At 42.9% G+C, this 12,616-nt stretch overlaps 1 protein-coding gene across 3 annotated transcripts in view; it reads right to left on the bottom strand.

Annotated features, from left to right (window-relative positions):
- PRR16 (proline rich 16) overlaps positions 1–12,616 on the bottom strand; it is a 181,281-nt gene that overhangs the window by 56,605 nt on the left and 112,060 nt on the right. The gene's annotated exons all lie outside the window — the stretch shown is intronic.

Here is a 12,616-nt window from a genome sequence, read left to right as displayed (position 1 = left end):
TCTTAGTATATACATCAAATATTTCAGGGTGAAAGAAAAAAAACCTCTTCTCTTGAGGAGAAGGTACAGCAATTTCTGGAGCTCTGCTTTTTATCTTCCCCAAGCAAGGCAGCAGAATGGTCCTAGTCTTACTCATTGTTCGAAGCACTGCTGTTGGCTGGCTATCAGGTGCAATTTATGTTCTTTTACCAGATCAGACCTGACTTTTTTCTCATCTATCTATAAAAAAACATTTTCACACCACAAAAGATACATAGTCCTAACAGTTCTGCAAAGCATGAAACTTCTAGTTCGTCTTGGTCATACCTGCATGAGAAATTCTCACCTTATTTTTATAACCTGACAGGAGACTGATTATCTAAACAATAAGAAAACTGTGTTTTAAAATTTCCAAAGATTCAGCATCCCAAAAGACTGGGCAACCTAAATAGAGCCATGGTCCCACCTGCTTACACCACTGAAATAATGCAGCCCAGCTGATGGATATAGTGAACGATGCAATTTCTTAACAAAATCCTCCAACCACGTAGTAAAATGGGGACTTTGCCATACATGAACAAATGTGAAAAAACAGAGAACAGTAGCAGCCTTGCACAGGTTGACAAGAAGCATGGGCCACTCACCTGCAGCAGGACACCTGGTCAAGTCCATTTATCCCAGCAGCTCCAGTCTCAGCTAACAAGAGAGCTCTTTGACCAACATGAGGTACCAGATGTCAAATCATTTAAGATCAGGAATGAAAGTTAACTTGTGTGTGCTCCCCATAGCTATCCTAAGACGGACTACTACAGATAACTTGTCAAAATTATGACTGAGGGAGAAACTTGTTCTCTTGGGCTCTTCTCCACCACAAAGCAGGCCAGTGAGAGAAAATCCCTACTAGTTTTTCCCATTTAAAAACCATCACCATGTAACTGCTACCAAAGATGAGGCTGAACTGCAGTTTGTATGCACTGTGCTGCAGCATGCTGAGCCAGTGACACCAGCGCTGCTGCTGCTGCTTCATTATGAACTGCACAGTCTGCGCTAGTCAATTCAGAAATGCCAGGCTGCAGCATGTAACTATTGCATGCTATATATTACACGTTGCCCTACAAAATACAATTGGTTATTCAATAGGTGCCAAGTATTTTTCAGATTAAGTATTCTAAACATTGTGCTTACCATGGTTTACCATAGACATTTCTTCTACCACATGCCTTTGTGCATATCTCACTTACAAGACCTTACTGCAGCTCTAAGCCTGATGCTTTCATTATTATTACTAGTTTGAACAATGGATAGGTATTTTGCTTCTACACACACACATCCCCTCTGAAAAAGCAAGGATCACAGCATATATACAAACTGTGAATGAGAAATACTGCCTCTGTACAAATATGTGCCCAATACTCATGCCTACTTTAAGGGTAAATCAGACTAGTGACACAGCAACCATAGCATGATTTTATCTCCACATGTAAAATTACTGTTCGTGGTATCACTGAAAGGAAAGCCATAATTAGAACACGGAAACAAAGAGGGCAGGTCCAGAGGGCATACACAACTTCCCCTGGTAATTAAAGAATTCACACTGCCCTCTGTTTGCTTCAAAGCCAATAATCAAGTTATCTGAAGGAAGTTAACAAGAGCCGTAGTCGACTTCACTTACTTCACATAACATTTTCAATAAAATATTGATTTAATAATAAAAAAGGAGGATGAAGATTTGGAATCTTTTCTTGTTTCTATGAACAATGGACCGTGTGATGAAAGGTATAACAATTCCAGAATACAAGAGAGAAGGAAGAACAGTGACTTTTACTAGGTGATAAAAAGATTTTTTTTATTTTTTTGAAGATTCTTACCCTATGTCCTTAAAAAGGATCGTTATTGGAGTTTATTCTCCTAGTGTTCCTTTCTTACAAAGCATCCATATGCTAGCTTTTATTAATCAATCCCGTTATTATAAATTAAGCAATTTTCATTGTTTATTTCCATTTTCCTAAACTCATCCCCTTCATTAAATTGATATAAATCACCTTCTCCTTCTATTTGCGTTTGAGAAGTCTAGATCTGGACAATTCAGACTTTAAAATACCTTTGGGGAATCAAAACTGAGCAGCAGTCTGAAATGATGGCAAATGTTGAATTAAAGCTCTGAGTACTCTTACTGGCCTTTCAGTTTTTCAGGTATTAACATCTTTGCAAAACACTAAATATAATCTCAAAGATATTACATTTACGTTTCAAAGGCAGATAATTCCTGTCTGATTCTGGTTAGGTTATTGGGTTTTCCTCAGTAAGGTGTGAAACATGCTATGTTACAGGTTGTCCTAGTTTCAGCTGGGATAGAGTTAACTGTCTTCCTAGTAGCTGGTAGGGTGCTATGTTTTGAGTTCAGTATGTGAAGAATGTTGATAACACTGATGTTTTCAGTTGTTGCTAAGTAGTGTTTAGACTAATGTCAAGGATTTTTCAGCTTCTCATGACCAGCCAGCGAGAAAGCTGGAGGGGCACAAGAAGCTGGCACAGGACACAGCCAGGGCACCTGACCCAAACTGGCCAACGGGGTATTCCATACCATGTGACGTCACGTCTAGTATAGGAACTGGGGAGTGGGGGTGGGGAATTGCCACTTGGGGACTAGCTGGGTTTCAGTCGGCGGGTGGTGAGCAATTGCGCTGCGCATCATTTGTACATTCCAATCCTTTCATTATTGCTGTTGTCATTTTATTAGTGTTATCATTATCATTATTAGTTTCTTCTTTTCTGTTCTATTAAACCGTTCTTATCTCAACCTGTGGGTTTTGCTTCTTTTTCTTGATTTTCTCCCCCATCCCACTGGGTCGGGGGGAGTGAGCGAGCGGCTGCGTGGTGCTTAGTTGCTGGCTGGGGTTAAACCACGACAGTCCATTTTGGCGCTCAACGTGGGGCCCAAAGGGTTGAGATAACGACAAACCTGACCAGAGCTCGTTAAAACAAATTTGTCATAAGCATTCATTATATTGGTCTAATAGTCGCTGGTCATTATGTTGATTTATGTGTTCTTAGAGTTGTTGCTCTGGTTTTTAAAGTTCTGTTATGTATCACCTTGCTTGCTGTATGTAGTCCCTCTTCTGCTGCTTATCATCTGTGGGAGGTGGATTAAAGTTTTTGCTTTGATGTATTGTATAACACTGCTTTATGGTATGATAAAGTCGTCAGTTGTGGGATTAATCCAGTATTTGCACTCAGCATTGTCACCTTTATACTGCGGGAGCCATCTGTGGGAAACTATTAATAATTATACCATTTACCTTTCCTCCTTGGAAAACCAGTCTATGAGTGGGATACCTTTCTTCCCTCTCCTTTCTCCTTCAGTCCAGTTACAATGGTGTTTGGGAATTTTGAAAAATTTGAATACTCTTGGGATGTTGATACCAGCACGGTCCTAGCCCTACTGCTGGGAATTAGCATGCTCCTGAATGTGGTTCAGCTCTTGTTTAAGGTTAAACAACTATTTAAGAAGATCACCCAGAGGTCTGCCCCGAGGCTGGATAATTATGAGTGGCAGGGTGTGTGGGGTAGTATGGGCAAGTACCTAGAAAAGTGGGAACCTCCAATGTTTTGGAAATTCACCCCTGAACAAATGCAGAATCCAGAAGAACTAGTAAAATATTTGGAAAAGGTATGCTGTCACCCCGGCAGCTCCAGAGAGATACAAATCACTGCAACATGCTGGGGCCTGGCCCATGCCTATCGAGCCCTGTTCGACACAACTCAGCACCCTCAAGGGGAAGAGAAGGTCTCTGGACCTAACAACAAAACGATGAGCACTGCGGTCACCCAAACCCCGGCAATGGGCGCTGCGGCCCCACCAGCCCTGGCGACGAGCATTGCGGCCACCCAGACCTTGGTGACAGGCACCGCGACCCCTCCAGCCCTGGCAACGAGAACTGTGGCTACCCAAACCTCAGCAACAGGCACTGCAGCCCCTCCAGCCGCGGCAACGAGCACAGCAGCTACCCAAACCTTGGCAATGGGCACTGCGGTTCCTCCAGCCCCAGCGACGAGCACTGCTGCTACCCAAACCTTGTCGACAGACACTGCGGTTATCCAAAACCCGGCAAGCGATACTGCAACTGAACCAGTGGATCAACCTGCACCAGTATCAGTTGCCCCTGTACAGAAAAAGAAATATACAAAAAAAATCAGCTCGCTTGGCAAAGGATGAACGTGAACCAGGGTCATCACGGGAACAGGAGGAAGAGGCAGAACCAGAGGTAATAACCCGATCCCTATCCTTGAGTGAACTGCGCGATATGTGAAAAGATTTTGGCCGCCGTATAGGTGAGCATATTATCACCTGGCTCCTCCGATGCTGGGACAATGGGGCTAATAGCTTGGAATTAGAAGGCAGGGAAGCCAAGCAGCTGGGATCGCTTGCCAGGGAAGGTGGCATTGACAAGGCAATTGGAAGAGGAACACAAGCCATCAGCCTCTGGAGGCGACTCCTGTCAAGTGTGAAGGAAAGGTACCCCTTTAAGGAAGATGTTATATGTCAATCAAGCAAGTGGACCACCATGGAAAAAGGTATCCAATATCTGAGGGAATTAGCTGTGCTAGAGACGATTCATCATGACCTGGACAACCCACAATTACCCAAAGATCCAGACGAAGTCCAATGCACATGACCCATGTGGCGGAAATTTGTACCATCGTCCTATGCCAACTCACTGGCAATAATGACCTGGAAAGACGAAGAGGCACCAACAGTGGATGAAGTGGCTCGCCAACTCCGTCAATACGAAGAAAATCTCTCCTCCTCCCTACAAGCATGCATTTTGGCTGTGGAGAAGCTGTCTGAGGATTTCCAGCAATTCAAAGAGGATATGTCCTATTGCCCACCTGTAAGGACCAATGTCTCAGCTATTAGGAGTAAGCGCTCCTCTGCCCAAGAGAGAGAATATAGAAGGTACACACCACGAGGTGCCCTGTGGTTTTACCTATGTGATCATGGAGAGGACATGAGGAAATGGGATGGAAAACCTACCTCGGTCCTAAATGCACGGGTACGTGAGCTGCAAGGAAAAAACTACCACAAAAGGGGATTCTACTAGGAAAAATGCCGTTCCAGTTTCCAAACAGAGTAAAAGGGCTGATCTTATTTCTGATCCTCTTGAAGGGACTTCTGAGCCAATTTTACGAGAAGTGAATACCGGATACTCTGGCCAGAATTAGAGGGGCCCTGCCTCCAGCCAGGTGGAGGAAAGGGATAACTGGGTCTATTGGACTGTGTGGATTCGATGGCCTGGCACATCAGACCCACAGGAGTATAAGGCTCTAGTAGACACCGGTGCACAGTGTACTCTAATGCCATCAAGTTATAAAGGGGCAGAACCCATCTGTATTTCTGGTGTGACAGGGGGATCCCAAGAGTTAACTGTATTGGAAGCTGTAGTAAGCTTAACTGGGAATGAATGGCAGAAACACCCCATTGTGACTGGTCCGGGGGCTCCGTGTATCCTTGGCATAGACTATCTCAGGAGAGGGTATTTTAAGGACCCAAAGGGGTATCGATGGGCTTTTGGTATAGCTGCATTGGAGACGGAGGGCACTGAACAGCTGTCTACCCTGCCTGGTCTCTCTCAAGACCCTTCGATTGTGGGGTTGCTGAGGGTTGAAGAACAACAAGTGCCAATTGCTACCATGACGGTGCACCGGCGGCAATATCACACCAACCGAGACTCTCTGATTCCCATCCACAAGTTGATTCACCAACTGGAGACCCAAGGAGTGATCAGCAAAACTCACTCACCCTTTAATAGTCCCATATGACCCGTGCGAAAATCTAATGGGGAGTGGAGACCAACAGTTGACTATCGTGGCCTGAATGAATTTACGCCACTGCTGAGTGCTGCCATTCCAGATATGCTAGAACTTCAATACGAACTAGAGTCAAAGGCAGCCAAGTGGTATGCTACAATTGACATTGCTAATGCATTTTTCTCAATCCCTCTGGCAGCAGAGTGTCGTCCACAATTTGCCTTTACTTGGAGGGGTGTCCAGTACACTTGGAATCGATTGCCCCAGGGGTGGAAACACAGCCCCACCATTTGCCATGGACTAATCCAGACTGCACTGGAAAAAGGTGAAGCTCCGGAACACCTGCAATACATTGATGACATCATCGTATGGGACAACACAGCAGAAGAAGTCTTTGAGAAAGGGAAGAAAATAATCCAAATCCTTCTGAAAGCCGGTTTTGCCATAAAAGAAAGTAAGGTCAAGGGACCTGCACAGGAGATCCAGTTTTTAGGAATAAAATGGCAAGATGGATGTCGTCAGATCCCAATGGATGTGATCAACAAAATAGCAGCTGTGTCTCCACCGACTAATAAAAAGGAAACACAGGCTTTCTTAGGTGTTGTGGGTTTTTGGAGAATGCATATTCCAAATTACAGTCTGATTGTAAGCCCTCTCTATCAAGTGACCTGGAAGAAGAATGACTTTAAATGGGGCCCTGCGCAACAGCAAGCCTTTGAACAAATTAAACGGGAGATTGTTCATGCAGTGGCCCTTGGACCAGTCTGGGCAGGACAAGATGTTAAAAATGTGCTCTATACTGCAGCCAGGGAGAATAGCCCTACCTGGAGCCTCTGGCAGAAAGCACCTGGGGAGACCCGAGGTCGACCCCTCGGGTTTTGGAGTCGAGGATATCGAGGATCCGAGGCTCGCTATACTCCAACTGAAAAAGAGATATTGGCAGCATATGAAGGAGTCTGAGTTGCCTCAGAAGTGGTTGGTACTGAAACACAGCTCCTCTTAGCAGCCCTACTGCCAGTGCTGGGCTGGATGTTCAAAGGGAGGGTCTCCTCTACACATCACGCGACTGATGCCACGTGGAGTAAGTGGATTGCACTGAGCACACAATGGGCTTGCATAGGAAACCCCAGTCGCCCAGGAATTTTAGAAGTGATCACAGACTGGCCAGAAGGCAAAGATTTTGGAATGTCACCTGGGTAGGAGGTGACGCATGCTGAAGAAGCCCCGCTGTATAATAAACTGCCAGAAAATGAGAGGCAATATGCCCTGTTCACTGATGGGTCCTGTCGCATTGTGGGAAAGCATCGGAGGTGGAAGGCTGCTGTATGGAGTCCTACACGACAAGTTGCAGAAACTGCTGAAGGAGAAGGTGAATCGAGTCAGTTTGCAGAGGTGAAAGCCATCCAGCTAGTGTTAGACATTGCTGAAAGAGAAAAGTGGCCACTGCTCTATCTCTATACTGACTCATGGATGGTGGCAAATGCCCTGTGGGGGTGGTTACAGCAATGGAAGCAGAGCAACTGGCAGCGCAGAGGTAAACCCATTTGGGCTGCCACGCTGTGGCAAGATATTGCGTCCCGGCTAGAGAATCTGGTTGTAAAAGTATGTCATGTAGATGCTCACATACCCAAGAGTCGGGCCACTGAAGAACATCAAAATAACCAACAGGTGGATCAGGCTGCCAAGATTGAAGTGGGTCAGGTGGACCTGGACTGGCAACAGAAGAGTGAGCTATTTACGGCTTGGTGGGCTCATGATGCTTCAGGCCATCAGGGAAGAGATGCAACATATAGATGGGCTTGTGACTGAGGGGTGGACTTGACCATGGACACTATTGCACAGGTTATCCATGAATGTGAAACATGTGCTGCAATTAAGCAAGCCAAACGGTTAAAGCCCCTGTGGTATGGAGGACGATGGCTGAAATATAAATTTGGGGAAGCCTGGCATATTGACTATATCACACTCCCACAAACTCGCCAAGGCAAGCGCTATGTGCTCACAATGGTGGAAGCAACCACCGGATGGCTGGAAACATATTCTGTACCCCATGCCACCGCCCGGAACACTATCCTGGGCCTTGAAAAGCAGGTCTTGTGGCGACACGGCACCCCAGAGAGAATTGAGTCAGACAACGGGACTCATTTCCGAAACAACCTCATAGACACCTGGGCCAAAGAGCATGGCATTGAGTGGGTGTATCACATCCCCTATCATGCACCAGCCTCTGGGAAAATTGAGCGATACACTGGACTGTTAAAGACTACATTGAGAGCAATGGGGGGTGGAGCTTTCAAACATTGGGATACACATGTAGCAAAAGCCACCTGGTTAGTCAACACCAGAGGATCTGCCAATCGGGGTGGCCCTGCCCAGTCAGAATTTTTACGTACTGTAGAAGGGGATAAAGTCCCTGTAGTGCACATAAAAAATATGTTAGGGAAGACAGTCTGGGTTACTCCTGCCTCAGGCAAAGGTAAACGCTTTTGTGGGATTGCTTTTGCTCAAGGGCCTGGGTGCACTTGGTGGGTGATGCGAAAAGATGGGGAAGTCCGATGTGTGCCTCAAGGGGATTTAATTTTAGGTGAGAATAGCCAGAATTAACCTATATGATATTAGTTGCTATATAACCCTGCTACTGTATGTTATCATTACTATAATTGTTATATGCTATATCCATAGTACTATAGTAAGAATCACTTAGATCAAGCAAGAAAAAACTGTGATAAAACTGAGCAAAGCGCAGTAGTGATGGAACCAGAACTGACTCCAGCATGCAACAATCCAACAGTGCACACCATCCTCCTGCTGCGTCCAATGTCAACTGCTCATCACACTGCACTGAAGCCCAATTCTGCTCTACCGACTGAGAGGACTTTGCACCATCCCGCCTGCCCAGAAAGACTGGTATGACAGATGGAGCCCAGAGTCAGGAACTAAATGAATTCAACGAACATTTAATGAACATAACCCATAAACTAAAGGAATGATATCTCTGTGTATGTATACATATATATATATATATATATATATCATTGTTCATATGTCTCAAAGGGACGGAAAAGCTGATGATGATTGACCGGGATGTAACTAAAGGTATGGGAACTGAGCATGACGTCAATGGTATAGAATAATGGGTGGATACTGTCCTAGTTTCAGCTGCGATAGAGTTAACTGTCTTCCTAGTAGCTGGTAGGGTGCTATGTTTTGAGTTCAGTATGTGAAGAATGTTGATAACACTGATGTTTTCAGTTGTTGCTAAGTAGTGTTTAGACTAATGTCAAGGATTTTTCAGCTTCTCATGACCAGCCAGCGAGAAAGCTGGAAGGGCACAAGAAGCTGGCACAGGACACAGCCAGGGCACCTGACCCAAACTGGCCAACGGGGTATTCCATACCATGTGACGTCACGTCTAGTATAGGAACTGGGGAGTGGGGGTGGGGAATCGCCACTTGGGGACTAGCTGGGTTTCGGTCGGCGGGTGGTGAGCAATTGCGCTGCGCATCATTTGTACATTCCAATCCTTTCATTATTGCTGTTGTCATTTTATTAGTGTTATCATTATCATTATTAGTTTCTTCTTTTCTGTTCTATTAAACCGTTCTTATCTCAACCTGTGGGTTTTGCTTCTTTTTCTCGATTTTCTCCCCCATCCCACTGGGTGGGGGGGGAGTGAGCGAGCAGCTGCGTGGAGCAACTGCTGGCTGGGGTTAAACGACGATACAGGTGTTCAAAAATGCTTCACAGAAATTACACTCCTCATATAAATGTAAAAAAACACTGCTGGCTGAATACAGTATTGCATTCTTTCTTATGCCATTTTAATTAGAAGTTTCCAGACAGTGCTGCAAAGCTTAAAGTCAATTGCTTCCCATGCTTTGCAAATTTACCTGTTTTAACCTGAATTTTATGCTGTCATGTTAATAATGTGAAATTGTTATACTGGTAAAAATACCTTACAACAGGACACAGGCCAGAGACGTTCTCATTAAAACAGAAGAATTGATTCAATGTTCACAGCATGATTTAACAGAGACCTTGGAACACTTTGGTGCACTAAAGAAAGCCTGGGTTAGCAAACTTTGCAGAAAAACAATGTATTTCCTTCAGATTTGGAGACTGATTTCTGGCCAAAAGCAGCATTGCATTTGAAAGGCTGCATCTTTTGTTTTTATAGCCCAGCACTTTTCTTCTCATGAAAGAACACAAAGAGAGGAAGTAGTTTGTGAGAGAGGACAAAGTGCTAGATGGAAGATGTTGGATACAAAGACAAACATTAAATGCTGTAAGTCAGATGCCACTTAAACATTCCAGAGCTGAGAACTGTAAACTTCACACTGCAACAATACTGAAATTTACATGTATATCAATGCACATCCATAGAGTACAGCATTTAATTTGGAGGTACAAACATGTTCATGGGACTTGTGACAAGCCCAGGGACAGAAACCAGAGGAGAAATACTATGCTCTGCTATTAGAGATGAGTTTATAGTGGAAAAATTGAGCCAAGTGAGGCAAGATGTGCAACAGAACCTCCCCCATAAATTATTGTGTTATTTTCTCTAATTTAAGATTAAACAGAAATATGTTATATAAAATATGCAATGTTTGATTTGCATTATTATATAATTTCTTGTACACAGTAGCTCTTTTAAGAAGAAAAAAAAATCAGACTAGCTTATAACAGTTGGTACATGATCTCCACAGTATTGATAAAGTCAGACAGCAAAAGTTTTCTTTTTAAAAGAAAAACCTGTAGATACACAATGTGGATATGTCCACATATTGTTCCAATGTTTAAACGGGATTTTCAATGTGTGAGCAAGGGAGGTGCTGTGGAGTCCCAGGGCATCAGCAGAATCCACCTGACACAAACTTCATTTGGACAGCAAAGATCACACACACATGCAGAATGATTTACTGCCTCCTGCTGCAAGCGCTAGGACTTCACATGGCAACAGCTCTCATAAGCTTAAATATAGTCAGACAATACAAAATGTAAAGTGCATCATGAAAAGCACGTGGGGAGCATTTAGGGAAAGCATGATTAAGAATTTAATACAATTTCCTTGCTTTGCCACTTTTATGCAAAGAATACAACATGAAGCTTTAGACACTAAATGTGTATTTGCAAAAAATACAGTCTTTGTGTTGCAAATATTCTGGTAAAGAAATAAAAATTTAATCACATAAAAGAGTTTGGTTTGATTAAGAAGTAGAAAATTGTGAAGCATAGGTATGGGAGTGTTAAGTTTGAAATGGAGTCATAGGAACTTAGGAACTTTAGAAAATGTACTATGTGTAACCATAAGAATTCAAGTATTGTCTAAAATCAGTTAACCACAGAAACTTTGACAAAGATTTGTTGATTTGTAGTGTTTTGTTTTAGGAAACTAAGGAAACTGTTATGGACATCAGTTTGCTGCTTGGAAACCCCTTACCCTTCCCACCTCGATCTAATTATCAAGGATTCTAATCAGTAGAGTTAAGTGAGATTAACCAATGATTGTTTTAACATAAGAATATTAATAAGATGGTGTGACTGAAGGACCAATTATTAGAAAGGTTACATTTAAGAATAGACATAGTATGCATTTTTATGGAAATTAATATAGATGATGGTGAGAATCATACTGTGCAGAATCACCTAAGAGAGGTCAAGAAGCGGACAAGTGAGGAAGACTATGGAAGACCACCAGAGGGCTTCTGAAGACCACCAGAGACCTTCACTGCTCCTGCGTGAAGAGACATTTACATATGCTAATGATTTATCGGAAAGTTAATGATTATGTATAACATTTTCTAGAAATTTAGTGAATATGTATAACAGGTGTGTATTTAACCTGCACAGTTAGACTAGACAGGTGCACACGATAGGTGGAGCGATCCCCTACCTACCCCCCGTGTGCCCAGTGCTGCAATAAAGGAGTGCCTGCTTCTTAACTTCTCATTGCTGTTAAGGAGTTTTATTCCGGATTTCAGTAACATTGTTTACCGCAAATGTTTTCAAAGGGTAGTTATCTGTTAGAATTTCTGTTGTGATTATTCTTATTATTTTGGTTTAAATACTATCAGTGTACTATAATGTGTACACAGGGAAACCGCTTCAAGATTGGTTTTCAGTTTAATACTTACTACTGAATGACAATGGAAATTTAAATTAAAAATGTGTTTTGTCTAGTTTTGTCTGTTTTGCCATAGCCTATGTTTTACATTTCAGCTGAAAAAAGCATACGGCTTTTATATAGCATCTGAGAGGCCATTTGAGATTAATTTGGCAAAACTTTTGTAAATAACAGATTTATTATCAGATTTTCTTCACTGGTCTGATTTTTTTTAACTCTAGGTCCCAACAACTCTCTTTGTCAGAATAAAAGAATGTTCTTTCATAAAATAATTAAAAACGCTGAGGACTTTTTTTCAACTAGTAAGAATATTAATTGGGTTCACCATCAAAATGTGATAACAAATAAAATACCTTGTTTTGCATGTTAATGCTTCGTAATTACACAGAGCTTTTCAACTTCAAAGCTCTTTACATGAATTAAGTGGATGTCCCTGAAGGCCTGAGGCAAAATTTTCTTTGCCTTCAAAAAAAGACTTGCACCAGACAAAAGCTTTGTGAAAAACGCAGGACTGTGCTTTGCTGTTTTAATCTACCGCCATCTCATGTGAGATAAAATATTACTACCATTTTGCAGATGGAGCAGTGAAGATAGGGGGGAACTGAATGGGACTATCCCTGCTCACCTGAAAACTCTGTACTTCACCTTGGCTGTAGCACATTGAGCCAGTGAGAAACAAAATGCGAGGTAATTCAGTTTTCC

Source organism: Aquila chrysaetos, chromosome Z (assembly GCF_900496995.4).
Source record: "Aquila chrysaetos chrysaetos chromosome Z, bAquChr1.4, whole genome shotgun sequence".
Taxonomy (NCBI): Eukaryota; Metazoa; Chordata; class Aves; order Accipitriformes; family Accipitridae; genus Aquila; species Aquila chrysaetos.
This window is presented reverse-complemented; position numbering and strand designations above follow the sequence as displayed.